This window comes from Gracilinanus agilis, chromosome 1, assembly GCF_016433145.1.
Source record: "Gracilinanus agilis isolate LMUSP501 chromosome 1, AgileGrace, whole genome shotgun sequence".
Lineage (NCBI taxonomy): Eukaryota > Metazoa > Chordata > Mammalia > Didelphimorphia > Didelphidae > Gracilinanus > Gracilinanus agilis.
In genome coordinates, this window is record NC_058130.1 from 476,935,164 (window position 1) to 476,951,287 (window position 16,124).

Sequence of the window (16,124 nt, forward strand, 5' to 3'; positions counted from 1 at the left end):
GAGAGAGAGAGAGAGAGAGAGAGAGAGAGAGAGAGAGAGAGAAAGTGGGGAACCAAACAAAAGGTTTTTACAATAGCCTAGGCATGAAATGATGTGTACAAGAGATTATCTTGTGAATGTAGAATTGATAACAGGACAAGATTGGATATGGGGCAGGAGGTGGTAAGAGGAGCTTAGGATAATGTCAAGGTTGTAAGTCTGGGTGACTGGGAAGAAAGTGACAATAATAAGAAGGAAGTTAGGATGTAGGGAGGTTATGGGGAGAAAGATAATGAGCTTAATTTTAGACATATTGATTTTAAGATATTTAAAGGATATCTAGTTTGAGACATTAAATAGATAGTTGGAGATTTGAGATGAGTTCAGGACAAGGTTTAGGTCTGGAATATATGTTAGAATATATATTCCAAGGTCAGTTCTTCATTCAGTGTGAAGAGATTTTAAAATGTATCCATGGAGAAAGTACTCGTATGGATCTACACTCACAGATCAATCAAAATTATGTACTCTTCAAACAAGACTTCATGGAAAATGTGAATTCTTGGTTGTGTTATATATGTGAGCATTCCCCTAGTTTCTAGCTAAGTTATCTTTTATTTTTAAGTTTGGTTATTTTCATGAGCTCCTGGGCCTCAACTCTTGCTTAATTTGTGTGGCAAATCTAATGGACCATCAAGATGGAAAGATAAAGAATGTCAAAGAATCATTTTTCTCTGGACATGAATCCCATCTTGTGGCTTCCATGGATTTTCTTCAACTCCCAGCTAAAATTCCCCCTTCTACCAAGAAGTCTTTCCTGGCCCCTCTTAATTCTAGGGCTTTCTTTTTTATAGATTATCTAGTCCTGGGGTCCTTAATGTGGGGTCCATAGAACCCTGAGGATAGGTCTCAGGGGGCCTATGAATGTAAATGAAGGAAAAGAGTTACTTCTTTTTAACCACAAACTGAAATTTTGTATTTCCTTCAATTATAAATGTAGTCAACAAACCACAGTAGTGCTAACATTACCTATGACTTGTCACCAGTTGAAACCATAGATATTTTCTTATTCTTACAGTTGTTGCAGATACCTTAAAATATCATTTATATTTAACACTACGTTGAAATCTCAATAGACCCAATAGATATATTACTATATTATAAATTTGTAGTTTTAATATTTTTGATAACTATTTCAATATAATTGATTTCCTTTGTAATCTGTATTTTATTTTGAGAACCAAATGAGTAATATTTGTAATATACTTAGTGTGGTGTCTAGCACATAGTAATGTTGATAATGATAATGATGGTGCTGCATTTATCCTGAAGGCTTTACCATATGGTCAAAGATGTCCATCACACAAAAATGGTTAGGAACCCTTGATCTAGTCGAATAACTTAATTTTATAGTCATGGGAATCTGTGGCTCTCAGAGATTAAGTAACTTGTTCAAGGTCTCATAGTTTCAAATCTATGATCTTTAACTCCAAAAATCCTGTGTTTTTTTCACTTCCAAAATTCTATATAACACCCAAATTTCTTAGTCCCAGGAATTCAGTAAAGTAGTCCCTGGACCTCAGTGTTTAAACCATTCAAGCTAATTTCAGTCAAGTGGAGTCCTTCCCCCCAAGTAAGAAGCCACAAGACCTGCTGACTAAGACTTAGAAGCCCTTGAAGGGTAAGTGGTGGCTGTGAAAAGAGATTTCCTTCAATACAGGGTGTGTGGGGGGTGTGTGTGTGTGTGTGTGTGTGTGTGTGTGTGTGTGTGTGTGTGTGTGTGTGTGTCCTGTTGGCTAATTGTTCTGTATGGTAGAGAGGAAATGTAGCTCTCACAATTGGAGGCTGGAGCATCTGTTTAACTGAGCCATTTAAAAATTTATTTTCTTTCCTTCAAGTTCCCGACAACAATGTGAAGGGATGTTCGTTTGTCTTTATTTTATTATACTTCCCCACCCACTTCTTTCAATCTCTGCCTCCACTTTTAGTTTTTAACTCCTTGCCTTACTTCTGGGACTGAAAGGGATGTTTACATTCACACAGCCTCAAAAGGAAGTTAATAGCTTCCTGGATGAGGTCTCAGTTACTTGTTTCCCTGGCAACCAGAGGTAGGAAGGGAGAAAAAAAAAAAGAACCTGTAAGATGGAAAATGTCCAGAGAAGGAGAGAGGAGAAAGAAGGAAAAGAGTGCTAGGGGAGGGAGAGGGCCGCTGCCTGCTGTATTAGAACATTGTTTTACATGTACTTTAAGGAATTTCAATAGTCCCTGCAATTTTCCCTCAAACTGTTTGACCAAAAAACACACAACTGAGAGTATGAACAACAAGGGAGTAGGACAAGGAAAAGATAGATTTGTAGATACATAGAAAAAATGTGTGTATATGAATTTATGTATCTTTCTATAAATAACCAAACAATCCTTGCTGAAGGGCCAACATCTTCCCTCTTCACCTTCCAGATTGATTTGTGCCCCTTATATTTTACTAGTTGATCAATTTGTGTCAAAAAGAGAAATCGTTCTTTAAAATGTTTGGAAAAGAGGTTCAGGCACAGTGTTAATATTAATAAAAAGAAGTCCCTCTCAAAAGGGCTTGAAAATGGAGGTGGGGAGGTGGGGAGGCAGGGAGGAGAGGAGAAGCAAAGAAGGAGGTTTTGGTGTAAGGATGAGGATGTCACTAGACCAGAGAAGCAATCAGTTCACAGGACTAGATTCCAGTGAAGTGTATCTGTGTGCTCTATAGAGAAGGGGAGATTTTTTTGAGTGTGTAGGCTTATGTGAGTGAGTGAGTGTGTGGTGTGTGTGTGTGTGTGTGTGTTTCACTGGGCATGCGTGCTCTTTTCCTGTCTCTAACTTGTTCTTGAAGAAGCTAGTCTTCAGCATTTTACCTGGGGAAATTCCAAACCTCTGGCTAAGAAGGAACAGGAGGCCTTCCATGTAGTTGTCTAAGGCTTCCCAGAGCACTCACAATGTGACTTGTTTTAAAAAACACCTTAGAGTTAACAAGGGTAGAGGGAAGGGACCCTCCAAAAGAGAAGTAGAGATAAAATTGTGTTCTGTGGCTGTAAGCCCTGAGGTCATTATAAACATATCTGGGTCCTTAAGCCAAGTCAGGTATCTCCTGCTTAATGGTTTCCAGGAAAAACTAAATATAACTCCTTAATACTACGTAAGCAACGTACGCCCTTAAAAAAGAAAACCAGAAGGCCTCCTTTTATTGCTTGGTTTAAAAGGTGATTTTACAGCTGAGTTTGTTTTTCACTGTATGGGCCCCACCTTCCACCTTATTTCCCACTGGTTAGCACATGGCACCTCTTCCCTTAAGGGTAAAACCACTATGCACTTGGACCAGATCCAGGGGCACTACTGGACCAAAGGCCTGGGTAGGACAATTTATTCCTGATAGATTTCACAAAGCCTCATATTACCTACTGGTGCTGTTGCTTCCTGACCAGAGAAGTACTGGTTATACTCAGGGCCCCTGCCTGTGTTAAAATGGAAAGATTTAAATGGAAATGATTAAAAAATCATTATTTCATGAATATAGTCTCTGACAAGTTGTCTATGAAAGGAATCTCTATGATCACTTTTGTTTCATTATCGTGTATTTGGAGCCTGTCACCAGCTTTACTTTGGGGGCAAAGAAGTACCAATACACAATTATCCACATTTTTATTATAAGAGAAGTTGAATGATTTAATTCAATTCAAAAGTATTCATCAAACATTTATTATGCTAATAATAATACAAAAAGAAAAACAGTCCTCCATAGCTACCTTTCCAAAATTTTGTATTAATTTTGTATACATTTATACATGTATGTGCTATCTCCACCAATACCTTGTAAACTTTTTGAAAAGAGATATCTCATTTTCATTTTTTTATCTATGTATGTTCAGTACTTTGTGAAAAGTAATTATCTAAAAAATGTTTGCTAATTGATTGATAATGGTAGCTTTTGGTTTCAGATATATATATTTTTATTAAATTACGGAAAGCCCTTTAAATCTGGCCTCAGACATTTTCTTGCTGTGTGACCCTGGGCAAGTCACTTTATTTCTATCACCTAGCCCTTGCCCTCTTCTGCCTTAAAATTGTTATTAAGGCAGAAGGTAGGGTTGTTGTTTAATTAAAAAGACCTTTCTACATAGAAGCTTTGTAGGGTTTTTAGAATAAATTAGTATTTTACTAGTATTTTAGAATAAATCAGAATTTACTATAAAATGGCATCCACTGATTCATATTTTAGGGTGATTTTGTTTTGTAATAAAGTTATTTTAATATCAGTCTAAGGCAAGCAGATTAAAGAAGGAAAATCTGTTTACCAAGAAATGGCTTTTGACTGTATAAACCATTGTGGATTTTTCATGCCAAGGCTCCTTATATCACAAGTGATGATAATAGACTACATTTGCAGTGAAGGACTTTACAAACCATCTGCCATCTGGAAACCAATAACCTCCCTGGAACCTATTGATATGGGCTACTCAAGCTCAAAATTCCAAATACTTACTGCCACCTTCACCTAAATGCCATTCTACCACTTCAAGTTTAATGCATCCATCTCCAAAGGAATTCCTCATCTTCCTCACCTTCCACCTATTTAGCTTCTGATTCCTTAATTCTTTTCACCCATTTTAATTGATGCTATATTTTTTAACATCTTAGTCATTTCCCAATATACTCCCTTGTTATAATCTCCACCTTTCTCCCACATTTCTCCTCCATGTAGTTAGTCTGATTCTTTTTTTTAATTTGAAAATTTTAATTTAATTAATTAATTTAGAATATTTTTCTATGGTTACATGATTCATGTTCTTTCCCTTCTCTCCTCCCACAACCCTACCAGAGCCAATGAGTAATTCCACTGGGCTTTACATGTGTCATTGATCAAGACCTATTTCCATATTATTAATATTTGCATTAGGGTGATCACTTAGCATCTACATCCCCAATCATATCCCCATCGACCCATGTGATCAAGCAGTTGTTTTTCTTCTGTGTTTCTACTCCTACAGTTCTTTCTCTGGATGTGAATAATATTCTTTCTCATAACTCCCTCAGAATTGTCGGATCATTGCATTGCTGTTAGTAGAGAAGTCCATTACATTCTATTGTGCCACAGTGTATCAGTCTCTGTGTACAATGTTCTCCTGGTTCTGCTCCTTTCACTCTGCATCAATTCCTGGAGGTCGTTCCAGTAGGTTAGTCTGATTCTTTGACTAAAAGGCAAGACTGCTCCCAGGTCTTGATAGGCTCAACCCACCTCCACATTCATAGAAACTTCCTGTGTTATTAACATGGCTTTGTGGTCACCTAAGGGCAGAAAAAAACATGACCTAAATGAAGTCTGGGGCTTTAGAGCTATCAGGAATGTCAAGGCCTCCAAAGTCATCACCTCTGCAATATTGTAATTCCATGTATAATTTAGGGGGCTAACTCAATGAGTTAAGTGTTATATCCTGGTTGAGTTTCCTTTCTTTGCTACTCCTAAGCAAACCTGATGGTTAAATGACCAATGAATGTCCCCTTTTATTCAAACACAGGACCTCAATTATCAGTGGACTGGCCTGAGTCATGCTCAATCCACTGTTCCATTGAATAGTCCCTTGTGAAAAAGAAAAATAGTTCAGTAAAACTGTTTAGTAGAGAAACCAATCAGTATTTGGGTATTTGGTAAAGTTCTGTCTCAAGCAAATCCTCTTCTCTTCTCTCTTGGGGCTTTCATCACCTCTTATAGGTTTGTTTTTTTTAAACATTTATTAATAACATGGGTACATGATTCATGCCCCTACTTTCCCCTTCACCTCCCTCTCTCCCCCCACACATGGCCAACAAACATTTCCACTGGTTGTAACATGTGTCCTTGTTCAGGGCCTATTTCCAAATTGTTGTTAGTTGCATTGGTGTGGTCTTTTCGAGTCTACATCCCCAATCATGTCCGCCTCAACCCATGCGTTCAAGTAATTGTTGATCTTCTCTGATTCCTCTCCTGCAGTTCTTCCTCTGAATGTGGGTAGCGTTCTTTACCATAAATCCCTCAGAGCTGTCTTCTGTCATTGCTTTCTGCTGATACAGAAGTCCATTACATTCGATTTTACCACAATATATCAATCCCCATGTACAGTGCTCTTCTGGCTCCTCTCCTTTCGCTCTGCATCAGTTCCTGGAGGTCTTTCCAATTCACATGGAATTCCTCCAGTTTATTATTCCTTTTAGCAAAATAGTATTCCATCACCAGCATATACCACAATTTGTTCACCCATTCCCCAATTGAAGGACATACCCTCCTTTTCCAGTTCTTTGCCACCACAAAAAGCACAGCTATAAATATTTTCATACAAGTCTGTTTATCTATGATTTCTTTGGGGTACAAACCCAACAATGGTATGGCTGGATCAAAGGGCAGGCATTCTTTTATAGCCCTTTGAGCATAGTTCCATATTGCCAGCCAGAACGGTTGTATCATTTCACAACTCCATGAGCAATGCATCAGTGTCCCAATTTGACCACATCCCCTCCAGCATTCATTACTCTCCCCTTCTTTGATTTTAGCCAATCTGCTAGGTGAGAGGTGATACCTCAGAGTTGTTTTGATTTGCATTTCTCTAATTATTAGAGATTTAGAACATTTTCTCATGTGCTTATTGATACTTTTGATTTCTTTACCTGAAAATTGCCTATTCATGTCTCTTGCCCATTTATCAATTGGGGAATGGCTTGATTTTTTTATACAATTGGTTTAACTCCTTGTATATTTGAGTAATTAGACCCCTGTCAGAGCTTTTTTTTATAAAGATTTTTTTCCCAATTTGTTGTTTCCCTTCTGATTTTGACTACATTGTTTTTGTTTGTACAAAACCTTTTTAGCTTAATATAATAAAAAACATTTAATTTACATTTTATAATTTTCTCTAACTCTTGCTTGGTTTTAAAATCTTTCCTTTCCCAGAGATATGACAGGTATACTATTTTGTGTTCAATTAACTTATAGTTTCCCTCTTTATATTCAAGTCATTCACCCATTCTGAATTTATCTTGGTGTAGGGTGTGAGATGTTGATCTAAACCTAATCTCTCCCATATTGTTCTCCAAATTTCCCAGCAGTTTTTGTCAAATAGTGGATTCATGTCCCAAAAGTTGGGCTCTTTGGGTTTATCATACACTGTCTTGCTGATGTCATTAACCCCAAGTCTATTCCACTGATCCTCCCTTCTATCTCTTAGCCAGTACCATATTGTTTTGATGACTGCTGCTTTATAGTATAGTTTGATATCTGGTACTGCTAGGCCCCCTTCCTTCACATTTTTTTTCATTATTTCCTTTGATATTCTTGATATTTTGTTATTCCAAATGAAATTTGTTATAGTTTTTCCTAATTCAGTAAAGAAGTCTTTTGGTAATTTGATAGGTATGGCGCTAAATAGGTAAATTAATTTCGGTAGAATGTTCATTTTAATTATGTTAGCTCTTCCTACCCATGAACAATTAATGGCTTTCCAATTGCTGAGATCCAGTTTTATTTGTTTGGAAAGTGTTTTGTAGTTGTTTCCATATAATTGCTGTGTTTGTTTTGGTAGATAGATTCCCAAGGATTTTATTTTGTCTAGGGTGATTTTAAATGGTGTTTCTCTTTCTACCTCTTGCTGCTCTGATGTGTTGGAAATATATGGAAATGCTGATGATTTATGTGCATTTATTTTGTATCCTGCCACTTTGCTAAAGTTCTTGATTATTTCTACAAGCTTCTTAGTTGATTCTCTAGGATTTTTTAAGTAGATCATCATATCATCTGCAAAGAGTGATAGCTTAGTCTCCTCATTGCCTATTTTGATACCTTCAATTTCTTTTTCTTCTCTAATTGCTACTGCTAGTGTTTCTAGTACTATGTTGAATAATAGAGGTGATAATGGGCATCCTTGTTTCACTCCTGATCTTATTGGGAAGGCTTCTAATTTATCCCCATTGCATATGATGCTTGTTGATGGTTTTAGGTATATACTGTTTATGATTTTTAGGAAAGGTCCTTCTATTCCTATACTTTTTAGTGTTTTCAATAGGAATGGATGCTGTATTTTCTCAAAGGCTTTTTCAGCATCTATTGAGATGATCATGTGATTTTTGTTTGTTAGACTGTTGATATGGTCAATTATGTGGATGGTTTTCCTAATGTTGAACCATCCTTGCATTCCTGGTATAAATCCCACCTGATCATGGTGGATGATCTTCTTAATTACTTGCTGGAGTCTCTTTGCTAATATTCTATTTAAGATTTTTGCATCTATGTTCATTAGGGAGATTGGTCTGTAGTTTCCTTTCTCTGTTTTGGATCTCCCTGGCTTTGGAATCAGTACCATATTTGTGTCATAAAAGGAATTTGGTAGGGCTCCTTCTTTGTTTATCATATCAAATGATTTGTATAGTATTGGGATTAGTTGCTCTTTGAATGTCTGGTAGAAATTCACTGGTGAATCCATCAGGTCCTGGTGATTTTTTCTTAGGGAGTTCTTTGATGGCTTTTTCAATTTCTATTTCTGATATGGGATTATTTAGGTATTCTATTTCTTCTGCTGTTAATCGAGGCAATTTATATTTTTGTAAATATTCCTCCATATCTCCTAAATTGTTATATTTGTTACCATATAATTGGGCAAAATAGTTCTTAATGATTGCCTTTATTTTCCCTTCATTAGAGGTGAGGTCTCCCTTTTCATCTTGGATACTGTCAATTTGGTTTTCTTCTTTCCTTTTTTTTCATAGATTGACCAGTACTTTGTCTATTTTATCTGTTTTTTCAAAGTAACAGCTTCTAGTCTTATTGATTAATTCAATAGTTCTTTTACTTTTGATTTTATTAATTTCTCCCTTGATTTTTAGTATTTCTAATTTAGTTTTCATCTGGCGGTTTTTAATTTGCTCACTTTCTAATTTTTTGAGTTGCATGCCCAATTCATTGATCTCTGCCCTCCTTAATTTGTTAATATATGCACTCAAGGATATAAATTTCCCCCTGAGTACTGCCTTGGCTGCATCCCACAGAGTTTGGTGGATGTCTCATCATTGTCATTCTCTTTAATGAAATTGTTGATCATTTCTATGATTTCTTCTTTGACAAATTGGTTTTGGAGAATCATATTGTTTAATTTCCAATTGGTTTTTGATTTGCCTGTCCAGGTGCCCTTACTAATTATTATCGTTATTGCATTATGATCTGAGGAGGTTACATTTATTATTTCTGCTCTTTTGTATTTGTTTGCAATGTTTCTATGCCCTGTTACATGGTCAATATTTGTGAATGTACCATGTGCAGCTGAGAAGAAGGTGTATTCCTTTATGTCCCTATTTATTTTTCTCCACATATCTATTAAATCTAATTTTTCTAGACCTTCATTCACCTCTCTTACCTCTTTCTTATTTATTTTTTGGTTTAATTTATCTAGATCTGAAAGAGGAATATTTAGACCTCCCACTAGTATGGTTTTACTATCTATTTCCTTCTTGAGCGCTGCCAGTTTCTCCTTTATGAATTTCGATGCCTTACCACTTGGTGCATATATATTGAGCAGTGTTATTTCCTCATTGTTTATACTGCCTTTAATCAGGATGTAATGACCTTCCCTGTCTTTTTAAATCATATCTATTTTTACTTTGGCATTGTCAGAAATCATAATAGCCACTCCTGCCTTCTTTTTCTCAGTTGATGCTCAAAAGATTTTGCTCAAGCCCTTAACCTTAAACTTGTGTTCATATGTGTTTCTTGTAGACAACATATGGTAGGATTTTGGTTTCTGATCCACTCTGCTATTTACTTCTGTTTTATGAGCGAGTTCATCCCATTCACATTCACAGTTACAATTATCAGTTGTGCATTCACTGACATTTTTATATCCTCCCCTAGACCCACCCCTTCTTCTTACACTATTTTCTTTTAAACCAGTGGTTTTCTTTGAGCCAGTATCCCTTATCCCCTCCCTTGATTGACTTCCCTTTCTCCCCCCTCCCTTGTCATTCCTCTCTTTTTGTTTTTAAAGGCCTAATGAATTTTCTCCCCCTTCTTCTCCTCTCCCTTTTTTGATCTCCCCACTCCCCTGCTCCCTTTGGTTTATCCCTTCTGACTTTCTCAGTAGGGTTAGATAGAGTTTTTTATCCCAATGGATAATAAAGCTACTCTTCCCTCTCTGGGTTGATTACACTGAGAGTAAGGTTTGATTATTACCTCTTAATGCTTTCTTCGTCTCCTTCTTATAATAGTATTTATCCCCTCCCCTTCCCATGCCCTCTTTGTGTGTAATAGAATATCCTATTTTTCTTATTTACTCAGATTTTTCTTGGTGTCCCCTATTATTCCCCCCTCCTCTTTCCCAACCCCCATGTCATCTTAGACCATTTAGTATCCTGTCCTCTCACTATGAATTATTCTTCTGGTTGCTATAATAGTGAATATTATAATAGTGAATAGAGTTCACTACAGAGAATTATACATAGCATTTCTCCACATAGTAATACAGATAATTAGATCTTATTTAAGCCCTTAAAGAGTCAAATTTAAAAAATTATGAATTTTCTTTCTTTTCCCTCTGTTTCTTATTTACCTTTTCATGTTTCTCTTGATTTTTGTAGTTGGGTATCAAACTTTCCATTTAGTCCTGGTCTCTTTTGTGCAAAACTTGGAAATCTTCAATTTTGTTTAATTCCCATACTTTCCCCTGGAAGTGTATAGTCAGTTTCAATGGGTAGTTGATCCGTGGCCGAAGGCCCATCTCTCTTGCCTTTCTGAATATCATATTCCAAGCCTTGCAGTCTTTTAGCGTAGAGGCTGCCAGATCCTGTGTGATCCTGATTGGTGCTCCCTGATATTTGAATTGTCTCTTTCTGGCTTCTTGTAAGATTTTTTCTTTTACTTGAAAGCTCTTGAATTGGGCTATATATTCCTAGGTGTTTAATTTTCTGGGTCCAGTGTAGAGGGTGATCTATGGATCCTTTCAATGTCTATATTGCCCTCTTGCTGTAGGACTTCAGGGCAATTTTGCTGAATAATTTCTTTAAGTATGGAGTCCAAGTTTATATTAATTTCTGCTTTTTCTGGAAGACTAATGATTCTCAAATTGTCTCTTCTAGACCGATTTTCTTGGTCTGTCACTTTCTCATTGAGATATTTCATGTTTCCTTCTATTTTATCAGTCTTTTGACTTTGTTTTATTTATTCTTGTTGTCTTGAGAGATCATTGGCTTCTAATTGCTCAATTCTAGCCTTTAGGGACTGGTTTTCCTTTTCAATCTGGTCATTTCTGGTCTTCAGTTGACTTGCCTTACTTTCCAATTGTGAAATTCTGCCTTTTAAGCTGTTATTTTCTTGCCAGATCTCTTCCATCTTCCTCCACATCTCATTTTTACCTCTTATAGGTTTGAAAGGTTTCCTATCAGCTCTATGTAGATGACTCCCAAATCCAAAACTGGTTATTTTTCACATTTACAGGATATTTTTTAATGGATAGTTCATAGGCATGTCAAACTCAATATGTCCAAAATGGAATTCATTATGATTTTCTCCTCCCAAGCCCACCCTTTTTGCATTTATCTGCATTTCTGTCAGAAGTATCTCTTTCCTTCAAGTGTCTCAGGTCACCTCTCATTCTCCATCAGCCCATGTATATAACAATTTGACCTCCACATTTTGTGCTTCACTCTCCTTCTCTGACTTTCTACTCCAGAACTCTCAAAATATATTATTATGAACAAAACCAGATGTTACTGGTTAAAAATAGGAATGTAGATGAATGGAACAGACTAGATAAGAAATAATCAGAAATAAGTGAACTCCATAATACATTGTTCAATAAACCTGGAAATATAAATTGCCCAGAAAGAATACCATTTGATACAAACTGCTGAAAAATCTGGAAAGCATCCTGGCAGAAATTAGCCAGAGACCAACATATTGCACCATATTTCACAATAAATTTGAAATCGATATGTGACCTGAATATTAAAGACAACACTATTTTTTTTTAAAAGACAGAAGAGATTATATACCTTTCATAGCTACCGGTAAGGAATGTATTAATATCCAAACAAAGGAAAGAAGCTATTGTGAATGATAAAATGGATAATTTTTATTTTGTGAAATTGAAAAGTTTTTACACAAATAAAATGAATATGCCTAGAATAAGAATGGGAACAATCAACTATCTCTGATAAGGACTTGACATCTAAGATATATAAACTGGCAAAAATACTTAAAATCAAGAGTAACATAGTAGGACTTAAAGATGTGTAGGAAAAATTCTCAAATGAAGATTTGTAAACTATTAGTAATAAAATAAAATAAATTCTTCAGATCACTAACAGAGACAAAAATCAAAACATCTTCAAATTAGTGAAAATGACAAATGACAGGAATGATGTAGCGTTTGCAGAAAGATAGATGCACTAATGCTTTAGAAGTGGATCTTTGAATTAGTCAAAAACAAACAAAAAAACTATCATGGGAAGTAACTTTTGTTATGCAAATAAAGCAACTAAAATGTCCATGAGTTTTGGCCTAAATATTCTAGAGCTAGTTATATATCCCTAAGTATAAGTTATTGACAAACAGAAATCTTTCATATACTCAAAAATAGCATTCATAACATAGACTTTTTGTCATAGAAAAGAAAAGGACTCAAAGCAAATTGATGCCTACCAATTGGGGAAAGATTGAACAAATGGTAGTACATGAATGTAATGGAATGTGTTACTGTGCATTAAGAAATTGAAATGATGAATACAGAGAAGCATGAAAATATATACATGAACTAACACAAAGCAAAATAAGCAGAGCTAGAAAAACAACATACAAAAATGAGTGTAACAATATAAATGAATAGTGTTAACCCACAAAACAATTTAGACTGTTAGAATTATATTAAGAATAAATTTGACCTCAAGGAAGATATCAGAGGAAACACCCCACCACCAAGAAGTTTTTTCTAGAGGCAGGAGGACATTGTACATAGTGTCATTTTTTTATCTTTAAGAAAATGCTTTGTTCTAAGGAATTAGTCTCTGAAAAAGGAAGGAGGAGGGATGCGTGGAGGGAATAAAGATTATTTAAAAACAAAAGATATGACAAAATCTGTTATTAAAATATATTTTTAAAAATAAAAATACTGGCACAGAGGCATGATCAAGTAATGTTGAGGGACTGGATCTTTCTCCCTGTCCAAAACAGAGAGAAATTATGTTAGTTTGATTCTATTGTCAGCGATATTGAAAGATCATAAAAATTAGATGGAATCCACCAACTATAAACTACTGACCTTGAATTTGAATCCTGGGAAATTTTTTGAATGGATCGTGAAGAGTCTACTGGAAAACACCTAGAAAGTAAAACAGTGACTGAATGCAAAGAACCAACATGGTTTCGTCAAGAATAGGCTATTTCAAACTACCTTAATTTTCTATCAGGATTATGAGAATCAGTATAAGAGGAGGATGCTGTTGATAGAGTTTACCTAGGTTTTAGCAGAGCCTCCTATGAAGAAGATGGAGGGATATCAATTAGATGATATTATAGTGGGATTCAGAGGATCTGTCTCAAGGAGAAATTGAAAAGTTTTTAATAAATCAATTTCATTGGGGAATTGGTCTTTAGAAGATTGCTCCCTACAGATCTAATACAACAAAGCAATGTGGAGTTCAGAAGGACTAGAGAATGTCTTATGTATTGAATCAAGTTTTGAAGGAAATTGGGGACTATAAGAAGTGAAGAGGGAGTGCATTCAAGGTAGTAGGAGATGGAATATGTGAGGAATAGAAGGAAGACCAGTTTGTCTGGATCACAGAGTACTTGAAGGAGAGTAATCAGTCTGGACAGGTAAAATCAATCTACTTGGGATCAAGCATTATTTCATTGTGTTAGCTTAATAGAATCTATGGTTATTCCTGTGCTGTTTAACACTTTTTATCAAAGATTTGGGCATAAATAACACACTTAGCAATTTGCACATGACAGAAAGATAGGAGGGAGAGCTTACATGGTGGATGACAGAAATAAGACCCAAAAGGATCTTGATAGGTTAGAATGTTGGGTAAATCTAATAAAATTAAATTCAGCCGACTAATGATTGTGGAGCCAAGATAGAAGAGTACAGGCCAGGATGTAGATTAACTCTGCCAATATTTCCCTCCAAAACAATTCCTCAAATCAAATTTTGAAGTGTCAGAGCCATCAAAAGATGAAATGGACACATTTTTTTCAGCCTAAGATAATCCAGGAGGTTCACAGGCAAAATCTGAAGCTGTAGTGGAGGTTTTTTCTTGGGTAAAGATCAGAGTACAAACCAGGAGAGTAGCAACCACACCTCTTCCCAGATAATATCCCCTTTCTGCACATTCTACAGTTTGCTTCTGTCCTTCTCAAATTGGGGTACCAGAAATGAACATAATAATTCCAATAAAGTCTGTTGAGGGCAAAGTACAATGGGAATATATTCCCTCTTTTTTGGAATGTCTGATCCTCTTAGTGTAGTTCAAGATGCCATTAGCTTTTGTTGCTGCCACATCACACTGATGTGTGTAGCTTGCAGACTACTAAAACCACCAGAATTTTTTCCCCAGGACAATTTATACCCATGCAGACTACTTTTTCCATGCAGAATACTTCTAACTGCTATAATAATGAGAATGCTCTTAGGAGTTGCAGGTATCATCTTCTCATGTAGGAATATAAACAGTTCAGCCTTATTGACTCCATTATGATTTCTCTTTCATTTATACATTTTGGTGCTTCCCTTGAGTCTTTTATTTGAGAGTCAAATTTTCTATTTTCATCAGAAATGCTTAGAAATCTTCTATTCTATTAAATATCCATTTTCCCCATGGAAGATTATATTCTATTTTGTTGGGTAGATTCTTGGTTATAATTCTACCTTCTTTTACTTCTGCAATACCATATTCCAAGCCCTCCCATCCTTTATGTGAAAGTTGCTAAATCTTGTGTGATCCTGACTATGAATCATTCACAAAACAAATTTTAGCTTGATCCCAGGGTATCAGGTAGCCTTGCAAGCTGGAAGCAACAATATATTTTGTGAGATTAAAAAAACCTTTTCAGGGCTGACCCTACCTTATATTCTGATCACAAGTAACCAATGATTTGTCTACTGAAGACAATAGGAACAAAATTGTTTCTAAAAACAGAATCAGGCTTACAAACTAAAATTTTGGGTATATGAGTGAGGAAGTGAGGGGTGGTAGAGTCCACTTAAAAAGAAGTAGGGGGATTTTGGGGGGTTCCGGGTTAAGATGGCAGCAGAGTAAGAAGCAGCTCTTAACCTCTCCTGACCAAAACACACAAAACTCCTCAAGGGGACATAAAAACAAATCCAGACGAACGGAGGAACCCCACAAAAGGGCACAGCGTGGAAGGTACGTGGAATCAGGGCATTTCCATGCTATAAAGGGGTGAAACAGCTCTCACTAAATCACGGGCTGAGCAACCACCCCACCCCCCACCCCCTCCACACACAACACCTATAGCACCGAAGCCAGCTAAAAAGAAATAGAGCAAGTTTGGGGCACCCATCGAGTCATTGGGAGCTCTGGGGCCTGTTCCTGAGAGCAGCAAGATTTAGGACCCCAAAAAGTTAAGAACGCACACGAACTCTGAGCACAGGAGTAGGGCTCAGGGCGCAGAGCGCGGGAGCAGAGCTCAGGCACGGTTGGAGGCACGGGTGGAGGCGGACACAGCCGCGAGCTAAGGCTCTGAAACCCTGAGTGGGGAACCAGTGCAGACGGGTATACGACTGTGGAAGCAGCGCCCTGAGACTTGTAAAGAAACCTCTGGCAGAGGATCAAGCAAGGGGGTCCAACAGGGGGCTTGACCTTGGAAAAAACAGAACTCAGACCTCAGGAGCCAAAAGACCACGGACAGACCCTGAGCGGGAGGATAAACCTGAGAAGCTGCTGTGCTAATGATGGCTACCCAGTTTCAGGAAGTTCAGAAGAGAAAGATTAACAAGAAAAAGAAGTCTTTAACACTCCACAACTTTTACACAGAGAAAATCCAGACAACCGAGCAAACAGAGGAGGAGAACAAACAAGCATCCGGACCCTCCTCAAATAAGGAAAACTCCTCACAAGCTATGGAAGAGTTCAAAACTGAGATT

At 36.7% G+C, this 16,124-nt stretch overlaps 1 pseudogene; it reads right to left on the reverse strand.

The window, feature by feature from the left end:
* LOC123253066 overlaps positions 1-16,124 on the reverse strand; it is a 78,198-nt pseudogene that overhangs the window by 56,530 nt on the left and 5,544 nt on the right.